The 13164-nt window shown below is 36.6% G+C and overlaps 1 protein-coding gene across 3 annotated transcripts in view; it reads left to right on the top strand.

Annotated features, from left to right (window-relative positions):
* The window catches only part of LOC131437736 (protein unzipped), a 168171-nt gene that overhangs the window by 88541 nt on the left and 66466 nt on the right, over positions 1 to 13164 (top strand). For 2 of the 3 annotated variants that reach the window (XM_058607273.1, XM_058607274.1), the window contains one exon: positions 2743 to 3186. The gene's annotated coding sequence lies outside the window, so the exon portion shown is untranslated. Of the gene's footprint in view, positions 1 to 2569; positions 2678 to 2742; positions 3187 to 13164 lie in introns of those variants that run through there. The other variant, XM_058607275.1, reaches the window with a different exon arrangement.

The following is a 13164-nucleotide window of genomic DNA, read 5'->3' as shown; positions in this document are numbered from 1 at the left end:
CGGGAATTGGAGTGGATATTATCAGTTTTGTGGCTTCGGGATATGCTTACTTTGCATGTCCCTAATCTGTTTTTTGCTCGAACACGAATTTATACATACGCCGGTATACTGTCAAATAATCAGAATTTCATTTCAGACGTAACATTGAATACTTAGACAAGCGAACAAGGTATTGTTTTAGTCACAAATACTTATTCTTTCCTACTTATTTCACGAATGTCGAAAGCTCTATGCTGAATATAAAGAAAACTTAATTGTCTCTAACATCGTATCTGAATTTTGAATAGCTTAATCAATTTTGAATAGGCTAAAATATTTTACCTGAAGTCTCATTCAAGTACTGTTATTGCATTTTGATGGGTGGCAAAAATCTGAGTTTCGTAAACGTTGCAGTATGGTAACACCAGTCACTCTAGTAAACAGCTGGTAACATTTTTTAACTAAAGATTGATAATGAAATATAGAATTTATCATTACACAATAATATGATTTCAGGTAGTCACATGAAACATCTAAGTATTATTAATATGGGACATATTGAAAAAGTAAGTGCCGTTACGTCATAAAAAATGATAATATTTAAAATAGGTTTTTATAGCACATTTTGGAAAGATTCATTGTAGAAGTAGGATCGTGGCGCTAGTCATGCAATTTTCCAGTACACCTATGAATCGGGTGCGAAATGTGTTAAAACAAAAGGTCAAGTGACGTTTTCAATTTCAGAATCCAATGAATCATTAATCATGGCCGAAACGGACAATTTTCATCATCGGTTTGCCATTTTCACTATAGTTTTACTTTTGAGAAGCGCCTCAGCAAAAAAATTTCTTTAAAAATATATCTTAGAATCGGTTAGTCCAATTGATTTAGTATTTTCGGCAATGGTTTATATAATCATAAAATTGGGTCTTAAAACTTGCATTGAATTAGGTCCAAGAACAGTAATAAACAATATATCAAAAAATTCCAAAAATCTGTCATATTTCGAAAGAATGTAACTTTTTCTCTATCTTGATTTCTCCATTTTGAACGCATAATTCTCCAACATTGTCACAGACACTTAATCAATCAGACTAACCGTTTCATAGATATTGTTTTTTACTTTCAAAAAATGTATGCTTAGGATCTTCTCAAAAGTAAGGCTAGAGTCAATATGTTGAACTGATGATACAAATTTTAATTTGCCCTTGATGACCAAAAGAATGCGATTAAAATGTCGAGTCAAATAAAATTCTACCAGAAAACTCAACTGGATCATTTACTTTTGTTAGGTTTTTCATATTTCCGGATCAAACTTTCGACTCTGGAATTACAGAGTGTAAAAAATGAAAACAATGTCATTTCTTTTTATCAAACATGGCTGAAACTATTTCTACAAAATCTGATTCTAACGAACGGTCCTGCGACTAAAAAATTATCTTTAAATTTTATCCGGATAAAATTACCGGTTCCAGAAATACAATGTAATAGGAACGAATTTCTTAAATCTGGTCAGCAAATTTTTCTACTTTGCAGAACTTATTAGTTGAGGGCCAAACAAACCCACCTCTACTATACTGATGTCTGATCTTCTGAAAGCACTAGAAGTGCTTATATTGAATTCTCTTACAAAGTTAAACCGATTTACGAAAACTTGGTTTCAAATTAAAGGTCATATATTCCTGCTGACTGCAATTCAATTTTATCCGATTCTGAGCTCCGGTTCTGGAATTGCAGACTAACGAGTATTGAAAACTTCAGACCGTCAAAATCTTTAAAATTGGTCTTAAAATAAATTCAGTTTGTTTGCCTTGTTAGTTGAGGGCCAAACAAACTTATTTAGCCTACACCGGCTTCCTGTTCAGGTACTAGAAGTACCAGAAGTAATAGTTAAAAGACTTCGCAATGGAACTCACATTGATTTCCCAAAGATCAGTCAAATTTTACCCCGATCCGATATCCGCTACCGCAAAAAGTGTTCCTCCGATCCTAATTTGTTATTGATTCCATTTTAACACGTCTGTCAAAAAATCCCCGGTCTGTTCCAAAGTTTTTTTTTTTTATATTTTGAAACAATCTTTGGAAAAACAACCTTGTTTGAACGACCAGATCGTGATGCATCATCGGTTTTTGTATGATTACGTTTAACTGGTTAACTGATTCAATGCTAAGTTACATTAGTTAGCAAAGAAAAGTAACTAATATAAATATTCTATAATTCTACAATGAATAGAAATCATGGAAGTCATGGAATTTCCTTCAATTTGACCAATAATAATGCTTTTGGGAACATCAGCCTTAGATGTTTGTTGAAACTCAAACAGACATAGAGCAAATTACCTATAATCAGTTTCCAACGATTCCCACCATTCATCGTTTGCACAGGGGTATAAACAGAGGCCTAGCCTATGACAGCAGAGCACAAACATTTTAATTTATAGCAGATCGCAATCAATAGAGTGTCAAGTTCGTCGCCACAGCCGGTTACTGAATTCATAAGCACATTAGCTAGTTTTTTTCTAGCTTCTAGCGGCTCATTTCCTCTACTGCGGAAACAGTATTTAATCGTTGCACCGCTACCGATCGAGCCGGTTCACTGGAATTCCGTTCCTTCAATGATTGTTGTTAGTGCTGGATGTATACAAACAACCCCTTCGGCTGATCGCAGTCGTATAGATTGAGCTCCTGGTTAATAATTGTCTGTACAGTACTCAGCATTTCATGACTAATCATAAATAATTATTTCACTTTTCCTCTCCACAGGTTTCGAGCTCGAGCACCGAATTGCGTATGTTCGTTGTTTGGTTGTCAATGGAATCACCCATCGGCACGTGGATAGCCGGTGTCTAGTGCTATATTAAACCAGTTGTGTTGTTTTATCACTGGAAAACGAGCTCTGATTAGTTCATTCGATCCAAGGCAATTAATCCCGCTGATATAAAAAAAAATCCGGCTTGATCTTTATTCCTATCGCTACAAAAGATATTGTTCTGGTGAAGAATGTTTTAAGTGAAGCAAAGAGTTAAAAGTGAATGTTCATTGGAATCACAAGTGCTTAGTTTTGATGCCATACAGGCTCACTTAAGTGTTTCAATTTCATACGCTATACATTCGGCCAGTGTAACAAACGGATATATTGTGTTATAGGTCAAGACAGCATACCACCGTCGGCGGCGTCGAAGGATTATCTACAAGTCGAAATCTAAAGTAAGTAATAAAATGTATAATTTATTCATCATCATTGAGCACCCCTTTCCGACTGCCGAAAGTGTGCCGACAATTATGACGCCAAAAGTGTTGTGGTTGTGCTCATTGGTGGATTGCAACGGATTGGTTCTGAATAATCGTAGAAGAAAAGTGGCTGATTGTGTGTAAAATTTCTAAAATTATCTAACCAAAACATGAAACCAACAGATCCGTTATATGATTCGTACCCCTACTCCCCATTGAGTTCCGTACTTGTAGCGTGACGAAACGAAGCAAAATTATGCCGGTCTACATAAACCAGCAATACAGCGTGCTTCCACTGCTTAGGGTTCCAGATCGAGGTCTTTCCCGAAACAATTAATTCCAAAATAATGTGCCTTCTCGGAACCACATCAAACCATGCTACTACGGACTCTGCTGTTATGGTTTGTTTGTTTCCCGTTGCGCCGACGCTGTTTGAGACCGAGATTGAACTGGACCAAGTTGGTGGAGAAATTATTGAAATGTACGTTTGTGTGCCCTTTCTGCTCAAGTTAAACACGTTACCAACCGCCGATAGACAGGGATTGTTTAATTGCTTCTTACCACTTACCCCATTTAGTTGATCCATTCGAGCGATACTTTAAGCTGCAAAATAATTTTTTTTCGTGAATGGCCATAGTATATGCTTACATCAGCATTTGAAAACGGCAAAAGAGTCAATTTTGGAAGTGGCTATTGCGGTGCATAATGTCCAATGCTTCAGGTTTTTTATCCGAAATGAAGAAACCGAGAGTGAAGACGATATGATTGATCACACAATTTATTGGCGTTTTCGTTCTGCGCCATATTGGCATGATTTCACGTAGCTAACTCCTAATCTACTAGAGCTACAATAGTCCAATTGTGGATGATTGCTGACGCTTAACTATGAACACACACTACACTAAACAAACCAGATCAACACCAGTTTTTGTATCAGTTTCGTCAAATAATCATTGTAGTTCGTCTCGTTCAAACCTTTCCGATCGATTTTCGCGATTATGTTTATAATGTAAAAATCGCCTGTTTTGAAACGTTAAAATCGGCGCTCACACGGTTTTGACGGTTGGAGAAAGTTTGCGCCTTCAAGGGTTGGACGATTTTCCGATGCTTTTTTCTTTTGATGATACAAGAAAATCATCGAATGTCGTAAATACTCTTTACTTGGTTTGAAAATTGGCATGCTCAACACGAAATAAAAGTAGTTTTTTTTTTAAATATAATAATACAAGTTCAAAGGTACACTGATTAAGCTCTGAGATGCCGAGGGTATTTTCTAATTTTAAATAACTATTTACTTAAAACTTGTATAATTTCAACTACTGTGGTGATGTCGCATTGGGGTAACGGTGATCTATTCTGGGGAATCCTGCCTCAAGATGGTAGTCGGCAATGGTTGGTTGGCCCGGAAATAAAAGTACGTTTCTAGTTTGAAGTATGGATGGCGGATGTAATATAATGCTTTAAAAAGGGGAGTACAACCCCGCTTTAAAAAGGGAAGTTTAACCAACGGAAAATTGCTCGTTCAGGCTCGAAATATACCGAAATGGACCTCAAGCGCCATCTGCTGACAAAAAAGACATCATAAACTTGTGCACTGGGTACTGCAAATGCAATACACAATTAACGACGGTATTAACGGTGCAATTCAATAAAAACGTTATTGAAATCTTAAGTTTGAAGTTCTTTGAATATCATGCCTAATTGGTTCGATTACGGCTACTTCTAGAAGCAAAGTTACTATGAGCCAAATTATCGCTTTTAGTCCTTGGAATCGTACTTTACTGTTCATATGACTAGTTTTCATCAATAACTAAATTCAAAATGTTTCTCTTCGATTCTTGAACGAAACCATAGAGATCCTTTGTTCATTACCTAGTACAACCTGCAGAATCAAACAGTTCTCTGATCGGTTAGGCCATCCATGAGAAAACGAAGTGAGTTTCACTATTATAGATACTTTCGGCACCGAAACCTGAGAAGCGGTATAATCGAAGTCGGTTCGTATGGCCATCAACTAACATGACGTACAATAATTCAAATTCTGATGATTTTATACGATTTTGACATCCTACTTGAACGACGGTGGTAATTTTTATTGAATCCGAAGAATATACTTGGTAGGAGCATAAGATCTGAACTTAAGATTAGGAATATCGGTTCTGCCATCTCTGAGGAAAGTAAGTGAAATCCTTTTTTGAGTATATGACTACTATCTCCCACCGTTAATTAAAAATCGGGAGCCAGGATAGCCGGAATCGGTTTGTTTGGATGCCTACTGATAAATGCTTCGATAGCTGTAGCGTTGTACATATTAAATGCAGAAATTTGAATGAAACGATTGACATTACACAGTTAAATACTTTAAATAGTAAGAGAGAACCCCTCATTTTGTGTGTGATGAACTGAGTCAAATAGTATATGACACTCGGCCCTCCTGGACTCGTTTTTAAAAAATCAGTTTTGACAAATTCTAAGCATCGTATACTGAAGCTAGAAGAAAAGGTACAGAAGTGATCGTCTACTGGGTACCAAGCCATGGTATTAGCGGAAATGAAAAAGCGGACCGAGAGGCGAAGCAGGCCCTAAAATCACAAATCATAAATAATAGGCAAATCGACCTAAATGAATTTAAAGCGCTAATACAAAATGAAATACTGAGTAGGTGGCAGCATTGTTGGAATCAAGAAACACGCAACAAACTTCGCGAAGTCAAAAATACCATTTCACCTTTTACGGAAGCAGTTGGAACAAACACACAAGAAAGCGTAAAATTGGCAAGACTACGTATAGGACATACACTTTTCACACATTACCTGTTGGATAGAACCGAGGCACTACGATACCTACTGTGCAATAGCATATTATCCGTTAAAATCGTGATTGTAGACTACGCAGCACTGACGGAAAAGCATGCAAAAATAGGACTGCCACCCAACTTGCGGGAAGCCCTCGGGGATGACCAAGAACGAGCCAAAACAGTGATAAAATACTTCTAAGATATTATTTGTGTACTAAATAGTATAAGTGAATTGTATTTATAACATTCAACGGACCTAAATGACAGTTTAAAAAGTTTCCTAAATAAAAAAAATTATAATTTCTGGAATTGCTTCTATGCGCACATTCCTTTGAAAATTTTAACAACGAAGATCACTGTCAAATTTCATCTGAATCCAACTTCCGGCTCCGGAGTTATTGGATAGTGAATGATCAAAATTTCAAACCACCGTATAATGGGACAATGCGAATAACGTTAATACTTTTCGAGACTTTCCACTCTGTAGGTTTGGTTAGTTGACGAATAGACTTTTGTTATACTGTTTCCGTGTACGAATGTAACGGTCAATATTCCAAAATGGAACTCACATCGATGTTTCGATGTTGCAATTTTCATTAAATATTATCCGGATCCAACTTCAGATTCCGATATTACAAGGTGAGTGTTGAAAATTAGAAACCGTCGGTTGAAGTGACGATACACAGAACGTAAAAACTCTTCAAAACTGCACTTCAAAACTATTCCAATTTGAGGAACGGTTCTAGAATTATAGGATAATGAGTGTTGGAAATTTCAAACCTTCGTTTGTAATGACGGTGCGAAAAACGTAAATTATTTAAAACTTTCCAAAACATAAGTTATATTCGTTGATGTACATGAACATTTTTTCTGCTCCCTTCCCGGAATCCAATTTCGGAAAAACCGGATGTAGTGATCACAGAATTGAATTTCTATCAATTTCTCATATTAATTATTATGAGAAAGACATTATTACGTTACTATGTGAATTAAAAATGGTTTTTGTACTAAAACATGAAGACTTTTTCGGATTTGTCAAATCAATGTCCAAGATTAGTAAATTATCTGTAGATGTTTTAATTTTCGTTACGTTTCGTCAGTGCGGGACAGTTTTTTTTTCTCTTTTTGACGTTTATTGACCATTTATCCATTATTGACCATCAGATCCATAAAGCCATCAGGGCAGTTTATGTTGATCTGTCATGCCATCTAACAGCTCATAAACCTCTAAGCAAACATAAAGTTTCTGTTAAGCGCATTTTTTCACAATTACATTTTTTCCAAATGTTCCAACTGAAATGTGTCCATTTTTATAATTTCGATTCATGATTCATTTATAGAAATTCTATAAATACCTATGCTAATCAAGTTTCGATATTTGATAACATTTTTCAGTTTAACAATTTAACACATTACACTTTTGATATCATGCAGTGCCTACGCGAAAAACATACGGAAAATAAAACGAAAATCGTCCAGGGACAGGTCTCAAATCTGCATTCTTATGCATACACGTTTCCATTTTCGCCGCCCTGAACTGTAATGGACTCAGTTTCAGAGCAGCACCAAATTTGAAACAACGTACATTGAACGCGTTCAAATCCAGTACGTTATGTTAAACTTGTAACCTTGACCTAAATTTCACTGTTTCACTACAGTCCAGAGTGGCGAAACAGGAAAACACATTCGACAAAATCAAAAGAATGCGGATTTGAGTACTACTTCTGGACAGTTTTGCTTCCAAAACAAAATTAGATGAGCAAAATAAAATACTCTCATATAAATTTGCTATTTCCTTCAGATTTGGAAAGCATATTGAAGGTTTACAGTCGTTATTCATAACGGATGATTTTTGCAGCACCTTTATCAACTAACAATTGAAGGACATTGTTCAGTTCACTATAATTGCAGAATTCCAAAAGACACATTGTCAATCCTATGGGCTCAGAAAAAAATGATTTGAAGAACTCAATGATCCAGGAACATCTAATACTCAATATTTCAATTCACAAATTTCTTTGACAATTTCATCTATCCAATTCATGTGACTCTTTCTAGTGTCACGTAATTTTTTTCGTTTTGCCTGCTGTAGCTTAAATCTGTCCTGAGCCATCTCGGGAAATGGTCGAATCGGTGGTTGATAAGGAATGAACGTTGATATTTTACGTTCTCTCGGTTGATCGTATATGTAATCTCTTAAACTCCATTTGAGTGAATTTGGTTGCTTGCTTTCTTTAGTAGTAGCGGCTATCGATTGCGACGACTCTTGACTATATCGTTCAGACTCTGCTTCTGTTGAACGCCCTCTGATGTACAGCTTAATGGGACTTTCACTCGATTCGTGTACTATCCGTGGGAGCCTAGGGATTTTTACTTTTGGTAATCTTAATTGTTCTAGCTTTGTGCATGTACCCATCCAACGAGCCCATTCGGATCTCGTCATACAGGTATGTACAACTGGTTCGTCCAGTACATCAGAACCGAAATTCTCATCATCTCCACAGTCAGATGTATCACTTTTATGATCAGCCGCTCGGAACTTTCTTAGCTTTAAATCCTTCTCCGGTATCTCTATCTCAAGTCCAACCTTTCTGTAATGATCATCCACCATAATTGCTTCATCCCTTAGCTCTCGACGAGAGGACATAATTTTATCCGTATACTTTTCGAATTGAACTGCGGTTTCTGGAAGGTTATTTGGTATTCGTTTTTGTGACTCATTAATCTCTCGAAGACGTGTTGCTAATTCTTCCCGGTACCTTTGCTTCCGTCTGTTGAGGTAATCTTGCTCTGGTGTATTTTTCATTACCTCTTCTTCATCCAACGGAGGTGGACATGTTTCCTTTTCGATTTGAGCTTTCAACTTTACTTCGTCCGACTCTGCAAATCCTCTCCATAGATGATGACGAATTTGATCCAGGTGCTCCTGATGGTGTTCCTGAACGCGCTCTTTATCTTCTACACGTAATATTTCCGTTGATTTATAGTCGTCTACATTCTCGACAGCTTCGACTACTATTTCCTGATGCACTGATTCATCCTCCGATGTTGTACTTTCCGAAGAAATTTCCCATGATTCTACCTCAACCGGCTTCTGATTTTTTTCTTTTACATAATCATCACACTGACGCATTTTGAAAAGTTCTTTTCTAGCTCGAAAAAACGTTCGTCTGCACTCTTCTAGCATTTTATTTCTAGTCGGTTTCTGCATGAATGCATGCCAACTGAGTTCCGAGGATTGTTCACTGTTTTCCGATGTAGTGCTTGACTCAGAATCAATATTATCCGCTAGCACCACCTTGGACACAATTTCCGATACCGTTGGTACTGACTTTGATTTTGTGCAATCCAATTCTGTGCTATTCTTCGGAGGTAGTTCTGTGATAGAATACATGTTCGCATCTGTAACTCGCTTGTGGAAAATCTCATCCACGTGCGTTCGTTTTTGGAACGGATCGCTCTTCCTTGGTTGACATGTCTTCCGCGACGAGACGCCAAGTCCACCCAATTGACTAAAATAGACTGGTAACGGTTTGAATGGACTATCGAACTGCCGCAGCTCGTAAGGACGACTTGTTGACAGAGCTTCCCGATCCCATTTCTGTTGTGAACTAAAAGAGCCATAGGAAGCGATCCGACTGTGAAGATTCGGAACGTTCGACGCATCTATAAAAGACGGTTCTTTCGATCCGGTAGAAATTGAAACCGCCGACGATAAGCTGGTGGATGTTCTGTTGTCTATGGATTTGTACAGGCTCGGATAAGAATCTGTGCTGATGGTCGATTGAGAAGAATTTTCTGTGCACGACATGTTGAAACTATTTATATTGAGATAAGATCGATTTTCAGAGTTTGCTTTGTTCTCAAAATTTGATGCGTAAACAATAATTTTTTGTCTATAACATTTTATTACACAAGTAACAGTTTATAAAATTTTGGGTAAAACTGGTTTAGAATGTTATGTTTAAAATTTATTCACAATCTGTCTAGTGGCTATCGAGATGGCTTCCAAGCAAGAACGACGACCTACCGGCGAGCTGGCAACGGAAGAAGAGCTAAGAAATGCAATCCCGTGAACGCAAGAAAGGCGACGGCTTACTTCAAAGGCGCAATCCGAACCTTTCGATGTGGGCCGGATTGCATATATTCAAGGAGCCTAACCGAACCGGTAAACAGAATATGAAGGAAGAATGGATGGAAGTGTCTAAAAAAGATGGCGCAAATGTTGTTCAGGATTTGATGAGCAGACCAACTTTGTATTTGTTTTTTAGTTTTAGGCAAAGCAGAATAGACTTGTGACGTTGTGTGTTTGCTCTCTGCTGGCTGTGTTTCCATAGAAACAGGGCTGAAATTGAATGCTGTTGTGGCCAAGTTAAGCGAAGCATTTTGGCTCTTCTAGTCAATTGGGCTGTATCTTCATGTGTTTCCATATGCAGTGTAATTTTTCAATCTGTTTTCTCCGTTAGATACTGATCAAATTATTAACTAGCTCAAGACGGCTCTACGTCTTAACAAGACTAAAAAACAAATCGTTGAAGGTCAATCGAAGGTTTGATTTATCTTCAATATACTGTGTTCTGTGACGCGGTGTGTGTTTAATTTCTGTTGAGTTTGGTGGCCAAGTAAAGCGAAGCATGCTTGGTTCTTCTAGTCAATTGGGCTGTCTCTCTATATGTTTTTATTTGCAGTGTAAGTTAATTGGTGAAAAAATTTCTCCGGTTAGGAGCTTGATACGGGTTCGAGCCCCGTCTCTGCGGTAATATTTTTGCGGTCTTCATTACATAGTGGCATTAACATGTCTTTTTTCCAATCTGCTTTCCGCGTTAAATACTGATCAAATTTAAATAGCTAATATGTGTTTATTTATTCACTGACTGTTTCAAAAATGATCGACTCGCAATGAATATCTGATGATCAGTTTTGTCTGTTGCAATTTGTTTTCCAGTAGTCTTTAATGCAAACACACGAGCATCGACCGCTTGACGTCTAAAATTTTACGTGAATGAACGGAGCAATGTTAAATCCCATACCTGATCTATGCATATTTTGTTACTCTCAGTCTTGTAGGTTAGTTACCAATTACGTGCTTTTGGCGTAAGAAGAATGGAATTTTATGAAACATAAATTATGCACTATCATGAGCTAGAAATGTTCCGGTGCATCAGCGTATGTGTCGGCATGGCTTACAAAATGTGAAACTGGAAAGAGTGTCATCATTACAAGTAATTAAGAACATTGATGCAAAATCCAATTTATAAAATATGCGACTCGTTCACATTTTTTTATGCATACCATATTAGCTTCTCATAGGCGGAGTCATGTCCCAGACTATCGAGACTATCGTCATGTTCCGAGAATTTTAATGCGTCTTCGTTCCCCAGACCATCTTATGCAAGGGGTCTTGACCGGTAAAGCTGTGGAACAACCAACAACGAAAATGACTCAGTATAAAACTTCTTATGAGCACTTGTCAACCGTATAACCAGCTCTATAGAGCATAATTTATGTACAAAATGTAACACAAGGCTAGACTTTTCTAATCGGCTCGATAATTTAATTGCAAATCACGATAATTTAATTGCAAATATTTTGTCCTGACACTTAATAAACGTAGAAATTTTAAGCGACTGATGAATTTATTTCTTGAAGGACAGGCGAAGGTTTTGCAGGAGATTGTTCCGATTTTTTATTTTCCGATTGTCGTTGGCTTGATATATATATATATATATATATATATATATATATATATATATATATATATATATATATATATATATATATATATATATATATATATATATATATATATATATATATATATATATATATATATATATATATATATATATATATATATATATATATATATATATATGATACATAGGCCTACCTATACATACCCTTGGATTGCACTACAACTACTCATTCACCATTAGTTTATGAATTCGATTCATGCGCTTGTCTCGAGTCAGCCGTAGGCACCGGGACGCTCGGTCGGTTTCTCGGCGATGGCGATGATGAGTATCGGCACGCTGGATGTGGTACGCGACTATACGGATTCGTTATGGTCGCGTGTCGTAAAGTATTTTTTTCGTTTAAATTGATAGCGTGGCTGGGCAATCATCTTAATATCCGAGGCAAATTTACACTGCTTGAGCAATGATTGTTTTCATTTACGAAGTGAACGTGGTATCAGGGATTGCAGCGTGGTCAGATTATGATTCCGATTCTATTTTAGATTTAAATCAGTTATTGTATGCTACAATTGCATCCGAAACGAGTATGAATATTTGGATCTATTGTGTTTTCTAGAAACCTTAGAATTGTGTGTCAAATTTTTGTTTTTTCATAATCTACAAAGTATGGGTATGGCAACGGTATCCCGCTATAACCGCAGTATTGCACTAACTATTTTTATTTTCGGTATTGCGTCTTAGAGCCGATACCGATGTTGTATTCGGTTTTATCACATTTTGTTTACTGAAAGTCTAGTAATCCGTAAAATGTACTTATGAGATGACTTTTGGTACAATAGCCCTATTACTTTCGTTTTGTGTAATTTAACTTTCTGTTTCAACAGACTTCGCAGCCATACAGAATCGTTACATAACTGGGTTTACAACAATTGACACTGACACTAGCGTCGTTTTTTGCTTGAAACTAAACCCAAACCTAATTTGGGCCCTAACTGTTAAAATACTGAAAAATCTAAAAATCTATTATTAATAAACGTAACAAAAAACGAATTTAACATACTTCAAATATAATTTTCCTTAGGCTCTTTACAATGTTGCGAAAAAATGTTTTTCAGCATCTCTTTTTATTCTTCTTTTTTCATAAATTTATATTAATTTTGAATTTGTGTTACGGCACCAGAACCTCACTTGAAATGTTTTGCCTTGCTTATATAGAAAGGATATACAATCAATGTGAAAATCGACGATCGAGCCTATATGTGAGGGGCCGAGTATCAAAATCTTGAAATCAAGGTTGTTTTCTGAAGATCCTAGTCATTTCGTCGAAAGCCATTTCACTGAAAACCGTTTCGTTGGATATCATTTCGCCGAAAGGGTCTTTTCGCCAAAAGGATCATTTCGCCGAATTAGTCTTAATAACGTAGTTGGAATTGATTTGAAAGAAAGACAAATGACAAATTA

The sequence above is a fragment of the Malaya genurostris genome, chromosome 3, assembly GCF_030247185.1.
Source record: "Malaya genurostris strain Urasoe2022 chromosome 3, Malgen_1.1, whole genome shotgun sequence".
Taxonomy (NCBI): Eukaryota; Metazoa; Arthropoda; class Insecta; order Diptera; family Culicidae; genus Malaya; species Malaya genurostris.
The sequence above is the reverse complement of the archived record's forward strand: the minus strand, read 5'-3'. Positions and strand labels throughout refer to the sequence as shown.